This window comes from Anoplolepis gracilipes, chromosome 3, assembly GCF_047496725.1.
Source record: "Anoplolepis gracilipes chromosome 3, ASM4749672v1, whole genome shotgun sequence".
Taxonomy (NCBI): domain Eukaryota; kingdom Metazoa; phylum Arthropoda; class Insecta; order Hymenoptera; family Formicidae; genus Anoplolepis; species Anoplolepis gracilipes.
In genome coordinates, this window is record NC_132972.1 from 8,799,218 (window position 1) to 8,811,230 (window position 12,013).

The following is a 12,013-nucleotide window of genomic DNA, read 5'->3' on the forward strand; positions in this document are numbered from 1 at the left end:
GGAAAAGAGCAGGAAAAGAAGAAGGAGAATGAAAAGGAGAGAATGGGAGAGTAAGAGAGAGACACCGTGATTTGCTGAGCCATCCAAAATAGTGAATCATTCGCGTGGAATATGTAAAATTCACGCCGGGGTTTCGCGTTGCGATACGATTTTCGCGCTGTTCTCGCACTTTTACGACGAAACTTGGCGAACGCCGACGTTTTTCTCATAAAAGGAGAAACTTCCGTCCAAGATCGTTCGCGCCGGTCACACGTAATCTCGCACGAGGCTGCGAAGCGCGTAAATATTTCATGGATCAGTGTAATCCCGACTGAATTTTTAGAACTTAAGCGGAAGCGAGATTTTGTAGTCGCGAGAGTTGACTGCCTAAATAAGTTTATAAAAGTTTGCGCGGGACAACTCTGTTATCGTGGGGTTGTGAGATGGAGTAAGATTGCATTAACAAGGATGACTTTGTGCTGGAATAAAAACAAAAAAAATAGAAAAAGATCTTCCGATTATTCAACGTGCAAAGAAGCAAGAAATTTCTCAATTAATTATATGCATTTAAACATATGTTAACAATGACAATTCATTATTCTTGGAATCTAGTACAATATTTACGCTACACAATTTCATATACCAAGACAACCATCGTCATCTATTCATGAGCTCGTAATCTGTTTTAGTTGTTTAGTACTCGCAATGCGCAAACTATTATGACGCTCGACGAAAGAAACGCGAAAGGATCGATTCTACTTCTGTGATTACTCTAGTATGCAATTGATTAATTTCGCGATAACAATTTGCCAGATGAATGAATTAATTTACGCCGCGCGTAGCTGTTTGTTGCTATTTTTTTCCGCATTTATCGTCGCTAACGACGGCACGCGCGTGTATTATCGCGATCGCGAATATAAAACTTGCCGGGCGCGTCGACGTCCGCGCGGCAAATTGTCAAATAATTATGCAGTTAGTGTGTAGCACGGGAGTTAGTAATTTTAATTAAAATCAACGCGATGCATTCATTCCTATAGTGTCCGATGGAAACGCGGACGATGTTTAAATTAAACCGGCAAACGCACTTTGCAATGTATATCAAACATCGTGGATAAAAAAAAAAAAAAATGCGAGCTAAAATTTTCCTCCGATTATATATCGTGCAAAATCCGAGCTCTAATTACGGGCTAATTCGAATCTATTCACACGCGAGCGGCGTGCGGCTTTTCGCGTTTCGTGACCGAGAAATTAGGCAAAATTACATATTGCCCGAGATGTAATGACCGAAATTTCGTCGCTGGCAAACGCGAGCGGATAAATGACGATAAAAACGCGTTTGCATACATCGTCGTGCCCGTCGGGAATACGTAGCACGTTGCGTGTAAGTGTGCATTATCCAGTTTTATGCATGCACCCGTGACGTAACAATGTTATAAATATTAAATGCTCTAGCAAATTCGTGAAAAGGGTAATACGTTTAATATCGAAATATTTCGAAATGTTCGCGCGCGAAACGCGAAATCACATTCGCGTCGTGTCTACGAGTCGCGTGGCCTCGTAAATATTACGGAAAAGATAGTTTAGGCGAAACATTATTTCTTTTTTTCTTTCTCTTTTTCGCGAAAGGTTCTTCAAATAAATTTTTCCAACCGAGAAAATATGCGTTTAATTTTAATGTAGCATAAACAGCAAAAATATAAGGTTGTATGAAAAAAATTTGCATAAGAATCCAAACGTTACCCATGCTTGTATCTCATCCAAAGAGAAGCTCCGCGTATTATACCATATATTACTTTGCATAATATAACCGAAATATTTCCGGAAAGTTACATTAACCTTTATACTTATATACCATTTAGTTTTTCTATAGTACATGATATTTTTTCATTTTATTTTTTTTTTTTTTTTCTTTCGTAACCTACGCAAACGATATAATATATCAATTTCTTCTCCTGGAAACAGAAATCTTTTCGGAATATCATAAATATCGTTGATGCCTTTTTCCTCGCATCAAGTTAGGAGAAATATCGTCATTTCCTCGTCAGTAACAAACGTGTCTGTTCGTAATCCCAATTCACGCAACGTGCGTCACATTGGCAAATTTTCAGGCCGGCGCGCATCGGAGTACACGCGGGCGCGAATAGTTATTTACTATGGCTCCTATATATACGAGCGGGGGAAACAAGAAGGGGAAAGGGAAAGGGAAGGGAGGGGGGGGGTACGGATTATATCGAACGTGAACCGAATTTAATGCCCCGACGGCCAATAGTTTGTAAGTGTTTTGCCGTGTAGTTTTACGGCCGACGGCCGAGTATTTCGAGCCACCCCCGAAAAACATTTCGGTGAGCCCGGCTCGACTCTCCGGGGGCCGTGTTGGTGCCGCACCGACACGCGTGTGTCTCCACACGTGCACGCAATATTCACGGTAATATTCTTGGCTCGATAGAAAGCTCTATCCGCGCGCGCTGCCTTCTTTCTGCCCCTCCTGCTCCTCCTCCCCCTCTGTCTCCACCATTTCGCTCCTTCTTCCCCCATCGATATCCTTCGGCAAGATTTTTCCTTCTTTTCTGCACCATTTGCCGCTTCGTTCCTCGACGCACATATCAAATTCGCGCGGCCCAATGGGCTTGTTCTTAAATAATCCGCAAAGTTTCAACGAGCACCGACCTAACAAGGGAAGAGAACTTTCATTCGGACACGGATAGCTTGACAAAAACTTGGAAACTTGGTTATACCACACAATCAATTTGTCCAGGCTCTAGCTATTTCTCCAATATCAGCAGCCGCCTCTGCGAAGTACGTTTAAATAAAATTAGTTTATATGTTATAGATTAAATGGGACAGAAGTCTCTTTTTGCATTTAAATTTTTAAACTGAATTTTAATAAGTTGCAGACTTTTTATAAAATCAGTTCTTTTATAAGGACTCAACCTGTTATAATGCGCCAAATTTTTGTATTTGATAAGCGCGAAAAGCGTGGACTTTGTAAAAAGACCAAAAGACAGTTATGTAACTAAAACATATTTAGACATAAATATAAAATACCTTCTTCACAATTAACGACTCTTGAAAATCTCATCTTCAAATAAAAGGATTTCTCTCGCGCGCAAGTAAATAATTATTATCGTCGCGTAAAAGGCAAAATTAATCGAACATTGCCGCGTTGCAGTGTCATAATTCACAGGTTCATAATTCAAGCTTACGCTAAAGTTGTAATGTAATTCCTATTACATTGCACTATTGCATAATTTCGCGTTACTTAGCGTAATAATATCATTAGCATCGTCGTGCATGGTATGTTAAAACGCACATATACGACAGGCGCCGCATGTCATGACGCAACGGAAGAATATTGTTTCCATGTAATTTGAGTATGCAGGCACTACGAAGTGAAATATGACTAGTGACCTGGATTTAATCCGCGTGCGAGAAGAAAAATGTAAGACGCGGCCTTCTCCTTCGCGGCACAATAGTTCCGCGAGAGAAATAAGGACAAATCTTAGCCGGACATTTCAAATTATAAAAGCGCGAAGGACGCTGATCTGTCAGTATAAGCTGTCAGATTTTTCGTCGCATTTTTATCCTACTTATATATGTATATGTATGTCACAGATACGTGAATCTTTAAGCATCTTTTCCATTAACGGTCTCCGATAATGAAACGAGACATTTTCATCGCATGAAAATCTCAATGTTTCCGCTCCAGAACACAAGAAAGCAAGTTTTAATATTGACGGAATATTTTCCTGAAATAGGTGAAATCTATGCCAGGAAAAGCCAATTAATATAATTAATATAATTTTATAGAAAAAGTTTAAATGTTTTCTTTAATTAAATGTTACAAAAAATCGATACAAATTGCGCTATTAACGAAATATTACATTTTTTTTTTTTTTTTTTTTTAGAAATATATGGAATGGAAACTTCGGAATAAAAATGATGTAAATTCAATTTTAAAACACACATTAGATTTAAATAGGACACAGATTAAACCGGAAATTATCAAAGTAACCTTGCGTGCGCGAGCTCTGCACGAATAAGTGAGCAGGCTCTATTTCCGCGCGATCGATTGCTACAACCGTTGCTGCACGCGCAATTGCAGTTTCTATATTACACCTGATAACGTTGCCGCAGTTGCAGTTGCGTGCCCAAGAATTGCCAGAGATGTTGCGAGGCCCGAGTGTTGCGTGTCTCTCAGAGTCTGCGCGAAAGAAACTTGGTCTCAAAACTGCGTCTCTCATTTTGTATAAGAGATCCAGAACTTTGCATCTTACGACGACACGTCGTGTTTATTAACGGAACTTGACAGAATTGCGGGACGTGCGTCTTCCTCTTTCTCTCTCTCTCTCTCTCTCTCTCTTTCGCTCTCCATCTATCTATCTCTCTCAGGCGCGCGCGCGCGCGCGGACGACGCGTATTGATATTCCTCGCGTTGTGTACGTCGAGTCGAGAAAATTGCGCGCCAAGGGTGGGTCCCTCAAAGCCCCGCGCGTTCCCACGAAACAAATTACCGAGCGACAGGCGGGGGCGCAACGTGCATTTTGAGGAGCCGCGCGCGAGTACCCGTAAAACTAGTTTGCGCAAAATGTATTGAATTCACAATGTACAATTCTCTAACAAAATACAACGCGGATAAGTATGAACCTGTAAAGAATATTCTACTAAATGACAAATTTGAACAATCTGTAGCTGTATTTAGTTGTATTAATCTTTCCTTTTAAATTTTTGATATTTTTTGCCCAAGAAATATTTGCAAGATTTTGAGAAAATACATAAGAAAATAAATAATCATTTTTTTCGCAATAATTTAATTTTATTATATTGATTTATTAAAATTAAAAGAAAAATTCTCGGCTCATTAAAAATATATAATTTTAATTCTCTTTGACTATAAAAATTTGACATAAAATGATATTAAATTGGTTTATACAAATAATCTCTTTCTTTATTAAAAATGGAGGAATTAAATTAAATTCTTTCCTTTAAACGATAATTATTTTCTTAATGATTAATATATATTTTTCTTTTTTCAATATTAAATTCTTTATTAAAATGTTATATGTTTTGCATTGCAAATTAATATCAATTAAGTGACTAATAATTAATATCTAATGCATTAAACATTTAAAGTGTATTAAACGCACATTTATATTATTTAATTTTACAATGTATATATGTTTTTATTTATTTTATGATTAAAATAGTTAATTAGGCTTCGATGCTCAGTTTTATTTTATTTTAATATAATACGTATTATTTTTATTATAATATAATACGTATTATCATATCTTTTTCAAGAGAAAAAAATATGTTATAAATATCTCAAATATAAATTATAAAATATATTATATTACAAAACTATATAATATATTAACCCCCCTACATCTTGACATTGGTAGGAAAGCCCAATATTTGGAAAATTTCTATCCTAAGATAGAAGCTAAGCATTCAAGACATACACTGTATTGTCGGTTTTCAATGTCGTATTGTGTCGTTTTTTTACGATATCCTAATTTCGGGAACTTAAATTATTACAGTACTTCTGATGCCAAATTAGAAATCTTATATGGAACATTACTGAACAATGCTCAATGGAAGTTCTGCTCCAACAAGCGATTCGGCCCGAATCGATTAAGTTCGGTCGATTGCTCGATAAGGACTAGTTAAAGTTTGGTCGATTGCACGATAAGGGCAGGTGGGATCTCGCGTCTCTTGTCTCATACATCATACACCAATGATGTCGTTATACATGCTTCATATGTGTAGTCTACTAAACATTACGGTCTCTTTTTTTTCCTACACTCTAAAGACACACATGTTTGACCTGAATAAACTCCCTACGGCAATTTATCAAAAATTTTCCGGCGACGAGAAATTGATTCTCATTTCCTAAATTGTTATAATATCATAATTAATCGTGTCTAAGCGAGTTCAAATTATTTTGAGATCCAAATATGCTGCGAGACAAGAATTAGGATGTCAGTTCCATTCATGATTTACGAGTGAAAATTAGAGAAAAAAACTTTTATATAAAATTTATAATTCTGTAAAAGTCTTCAAAAAGAACTAAAAGTATTTAAAAAGTATTTAAAAATAATCTTTATTTTATATATTATTTACATTAAGGACTTATTATCATTATTGTATGTATTAAATATAAAATTTGACGTGTACAATAATTTGTTGAAATATCAATTATTTTGTAAGCACTATAATTTGCATTTTATATCTGTTTTTATGTTATAGATTAACTTAGTTCAATGCCGTCAATTCCGCTGCGCATCGATCGGTGAGTGATAAACTTTTATTTCACTTTGAATGGATCTGTAAAAATATATAGACCCATTGCCTTAAAATACATGTATGAATTAAAACAGAAATTTAATTTAATATGTATTTCAATCCTAAAAAAAGAACAGGAAGTATCTCGTAGTATATAAAATAAATTTCAATAAATTTATTTTATAAAGTAAATGCACACAATTATTACTTTTATAAATAATTATATAATAGCTTTTTCTTATAATGCATCAGTTTTTGTTCTAATTTTTGCAATCCATTCCTCTAATTAAGAACTTGGGGGTATATTATATAAATAATACAGTATTAATCTCAGAATAATTCTTATACAACACTTGTATCGCACATTTTGTTTAGATCCCATTTTTAACTTTGCTTTAATGCGTAAAAAAGAAGTAAAATTAAAAATTTATAAAAAAGATTAATGTAGAAAATATTTATACAAGAAGTTCGCGCGAAAGCTATTCAAAAACTTCGCTGGATAAAAAGTAAAGAAATGGATGATAATTGAAGCGGTATGATTAAGGAACTAATCTAAAGATGTATCGTTAAAAAGTTATGTAACTGACGTGTCTAAAGGTATACAATATATCCCTGTGCAATAGTCTCTTCTGCCAAATATTCCACTACCTTCTACGCGTATCTTTTCGAAAGAATTAGATTTGGAAATAAGTTGTACTTATTTATAGGTACGCACCCTCCTTATTTTGTCGCTTTCTTCGGGATAAAATACACGCGCGGAAAACGAGAGATGCGCGAGTTGCGCGGCGCGAGGAGAGAAGTTGCGATATAAAATATATACTTAATCTGTATTCGGGGCGCGAACGCGCCGCCCGGTCGGGCTCTGCCTAGCCAACGGAATACAAAATTCCCGTATTCAGATGCCCCGCGACAGAAATTGACTTTATTGAGGTTTATTGATCCGCAATATTGTGTTCCGCCGCGCGGAACGCCCGCGGTGTTGGTTCTTCGTACACAGGTTCGCGCCCTCGCGCGTATACACGTATCTTCTATACACGCATATTCGCGTGTGCACACGGGGTAGAGGGTTGCCTCGCACGGATGTCAACGCGTTCCCAGAGATGCAGAGATCCGATTTAACAGGGCATCGACACTTGTACTCACAATCAGTCAATGTTGAATACAAAAAGCCTAACGATAGTCAATATTTTTTTTTAAAGCATAGCTTTTTAATTAAAAAAAAAAAAGAGAATTGTCCAAGCATATATAAATTAATAAACATTGAAAGGTGCAAATAAATTATGCAAATGTTATTATGCAGATTGTTTCACATAAATATTATTATGCATAATACATTAATCATTTGCAAATGTATTTAAGCAAGATGTGTATGCATATATTTATATTATATACATATATATATATATATATATATATTGATATTATACAAATATTGAACGCAATTCCCCGTAGTTTACTCGATTTGGGTTTATTGGGTTTTAAAGTAAATGCGCATGTATATGCGTGTGTAAATGGAAAGAACTCGCCTCGACGGATCTAATCGAGAAACGTGTCGTATCACGAGCATCTGTGCCTCTCGCCATGCACATTTCGATTCCCAACGTACAACGACGAGTCACATGTACTTAGAACAAATGTCTTCATGCATACTGAATCCGATAAGCAAGAGTCGCAATAGTACGTCGACCAACCGGAACAAAGTCGATTTACCTGCAAGTGGATTATACGATGTTATCGTTTTGACGAGTATATTTAGAGGCTGTTTCGATGAAAATATTTTTCACGATATGATAACAGACAGCTGTTGTCATAATAATAATAATAAATGACAAATGTTTGGGATCCGATTTTTGTATAAATTACAATATTAAATATATTCCTTGTACGCATTTTATAACAGTCACGTGCTGTTTCATTGAAAGTAGGTATTACTTTTCATCAACTATGATTTCTCAAAATATAAATTTATTGATTCTCTCTCTCTCTCTCTCTCTCTCTCTCTCTCTCTCTCTCTCTCTCTCTCTCTTTCTCTCTCAAATATATCAAAATAACAAAGAAAATCTTCCAAATTAGCGTCTTTCATCGAGCAATGTAAAAGACAACTCAATCTCAGCGTTTTTATGATCGCGTTGCACGTAATCGATGACGTTTTCCTACTCTCGATAATGTACCGATTAGCCCTCATAGCACGAGGTGCATAAATCTAATTAAGCACCGTTTATCATGACAAGGTGGTCGTCAGTTCGCCTAATACTAATTAGGTCACCCGGTATGCATCGCGAGGGTCCGAACAAAGAAGACGATCGCGCACAGAACTTCGACGACTTCGAGAAGACCCGGTGGGTGAACAGGTTTTAGTTCTCACAAAAGAGAGCCCGCCATCCTTTCCCGTGTAATAATATCACGATGGTCAAACGTGAATGTGTGCTGGCCTAACGACGCGTAGTTATAAGTTATAAACTGCGCGCCGAATTATCGAGATAGGCATCGAATCTTTTATCGGAATCTTTCAATAGCGACTTTCATTTTCCTTTTTTTCCTGTTTTTTTTTTTTTTTTTTTTTTTTTTTACGATGCATCCTTTATAATAATCAATTTCGACGACGGAAATTTTAATGTTGATTTAGTATCCCTGATGGAATGAAATGCGACAGTACTTTCACTGGCTCGGACGAGACTCGGACTAAATTTTCGCACAAAGTGAATTTCATTCGACATTATGAATGTCGAATTATTAGCGCGGAGAGAAACGAGCACAATGTCGTGTAAATTACACAAATATTGCCGCTGAATCTCAGAGTGCAACCATGAATTTTTACGCTCCATTCGCAACGCGCTATTGTAAAGCGTAATTTCGCGTAAAATCAAAAAAGAAGCCTCTTTAAACTGCCTCATTATTAACACCCCAGCCGGCCACTTTTGCGCGATGTCAAACGCATTTAAATGAGATTCGTTTCGCAAAAATAATTCCTCCCGACAATGGAACATCGTTCGATTGATAAACAATTTCATTCCTTGTTGCCTAATCAAGCGCGATTATCGAAGTAAAAAGTTCGATGGACGGACGGGGAGGGAAGAGGGAGGTAGCATTTTCGCTAACGCGATTATATCCGGCGTTTCGCTTTCCAGCGCGGACGTGGCCGTGCGCGACATAATTTATTTCCGCGGAGGGAAATGTACAGTCACACTTTTTGGCGCGGCGCGATGGCTCAAGTTCCTCCCGGTAATAAGAAGAGAGTCGCTTACTGGAACGGAACCAAGTGGCGCGCACGGCACGTAATTATCCACTTCGAAAACTCGGCGCCGCGTCGCGTCAGAGCGACGGAAGAAGCGACGGAGATGCGACTCCGGGTGCGGTACCAGGCAGTGACAAAACACGACAAATTAATGGCCGGAATGCGCTGATGTTACACATATAGTCGACCGTTTCGAGCTGTAATACAGCGTGTCCCAGGAGGAATTTCTGCACAGAATATCCTGTTTCTATTATTGCGCTATATCCCTTCATCCACGGTGAATGTGTTTAACAATTCAAGACAGAATTTTCGTCCACAAAAATGTCTGCAATTCTTGAATTACCAACGATTAAAAATGAGAAAGTTTACGACAACTAAATTACAAAAGAGAATGCCAATTAGTATTCTTCAAAGTTAATTTCAATTTCAATTCGCGATATTTGAAGAAAAACAAATTTTTTAAATCAAAAATTTATTAGGGTGTAAGCATAGAATAAACTTTATATATATGTATACATATATTCTGTAAAATATATAATATAAAAATAATATAAATATGATTTTTTAATTAAGTCTAATTTTATATCTAATTAATTCTTATATTATTCTATAAATAATCTAAATAAGATCTCTAAAAGAATTGCCTCTCAAAATTTACAATTAGCGACATAAGTATCGATGTCAAAAAATAATCAAGAGTCAAGATACATGGCAATGTTACGTCGACAATGCCTCAGATACTTTGATACTACATATCGTAAGTGTCCCCAGACGCACAGTCGAGTGCGTATCGTGCGTTTTTACGAGCGCTCGGCGACGTCTCGCAAGTCGTTTCAACGCGACGAGATACTTTCGCGGTTCGGTGGTTCGTCGTTCAACATCGAAGGAGGGAAAGGGTCGAATGGGCCGCGAGGATAATCCAGCGACGACGTAAAGAAGGGACTGCCAATGGAAAAAAAAAAAAAAAAAAAAACGGGTCACTCATTTTTCACGGTTCTTCAACGCGCCGCACGCTCACACACACAAATCGTGTGTAATTGCAAGACCCACGTCAAGTTGGCATCCGACTGTCATCACGCGAGTGTCGTACGGCGGATTTATAGTCGTCGACCTGTCTCCGTTCGTTTTCAGGAAGAAAAATTAGAGATCTCGATGTACCCGACGAATAATACTTAGAAAAGGAACGAGACGAGTCAATAATTAACCTGCAACGTGAATGCACAGCGGAAAGAATCTTTGTCGTTTTCCAATCAATTCAGAATCATTTTTCTTTCTGAGATGACGCGTTTACTGGCTGTATAAGCTCTTAAGTCTCCATTTTTTAATCGCCTACAAATCTTCTACATTTCACATTGAAATTAATTGAAAAATTAATTGAACAATAAGATCTTTTATCTTTGAATTATTTACTTCAAAAAGGCACTTCAGACAGTCTAATTCTTATTAGCCTCTTCATCTGTAAATCTTTATTAAAAAGCAACTGTCCAAAATTTATCAAAAAATGTATCATTAATGAAAATTGTTAAGTGCAACCACATCAAGATATTACATAAATATAATATTTATTTTCCATTTAATCGTCTCGAATGTGTTCAGCGTAACACAAAGTTGCGAATATGCGAAATTAGGCTCCTGACGTGATGTATATTATTATCTCCTCAAAATTCGCACGGCAGAGTCCCCTTTATCCCTGAGATAAATATAAGATTCGCACTCTCCTTCCTCTCTCCCCTTAATTCTCGAATATTTTTTTGCGATACAGCCTGGAGCTCAACTTGTTGCGCTTTACTGGCCCGTCACCGCCCGCTGAAATTCCTATTTGTTCCGGTAGCGAGGGCGCGTGATAAAGGACGAACGGCGATACAGAGTAGAGAGAAAATAGACTGAAAAGAGGCAGAGCGCGAAAGGAAAGTAATACGCAGGAGAAAAGATATGTGAAATGGAAAAATTGCAGAGTAATCCGTAAGGATATCTCGGTAAATATAAGCTGTTTTCCCGTTTGCCATTTCAAACCGAAGTTCCTTCTCGACGATTAGGCTTGGAGGAACCATTGGAAATAAACTAAACAGAATCCAATGATTGAATAGACAAGATTCATTTTTTAACGCGTTATTAAAAAATCATATAACGTAATATATCTTTTTCTGGGATGAGACTTGATTTCTTAAATCTAGAATATTTTCTTGATTGGATTACCAGGTGTAGCGCAATGTTTAGACGTTTCGCTTCGATCAATCATGTAAGATGAATCATAGGGAAATATAGAATGTGATCACTTCCGTGGAAACATTATATGCATTCAATTCACTTCGCTTCGAACGATTTAGTCGGGATGATCATCGAGATAGAGTGAACCATGTAAATTTCCCCTTTAACAAATTCGGAGAAGGATGCGAGAATTATAGAGTATGGAGCCTCAAGGGCAAATCCGGCGGCACCGGTTCGAAAGCAAAAGGAGAAATAATAAGGGCGGGGCCGTGACGGAAAGCGGAAAGAGAAACAGGAGAAGGACAGAGG

At 37.1% G+C, this 12,013-nt stretch overlaps 1 protein-coding gene and 1 long non-coding RNA gene across 24 annotated transcripts in view; one reads left to right on the plus strand and one right to left on the minus strand.

Moving 5' to 3' along the window:
* LOC140664093 (protein muscleblind) overlaps nt 1–12,013 on the minus strand; it is a 378,997-nt gene that overhangs the window by 252,662 nt on the left and 114,322 nt on the right. The window lies entirely within an intron of this gene.
* Nucleotides 1–12,013, plus strand: part of LOC140664096 (uncharacterized) — a 241,066-nt gene that overhangs the window by 107,284 nt on the left and 121,769 nt on the right. For both annotated transcript variants that reach the window (XR_012046393.1, XR_012046395.1), the window contains exon 3: nt 6,226–6,268. This is a non-coding gene — a long non-coding RNA (uncharacterized lncRNA). The remainder of the gene's footprint in view (nt 1–6,225; nt 6,269–12,013) is intronic.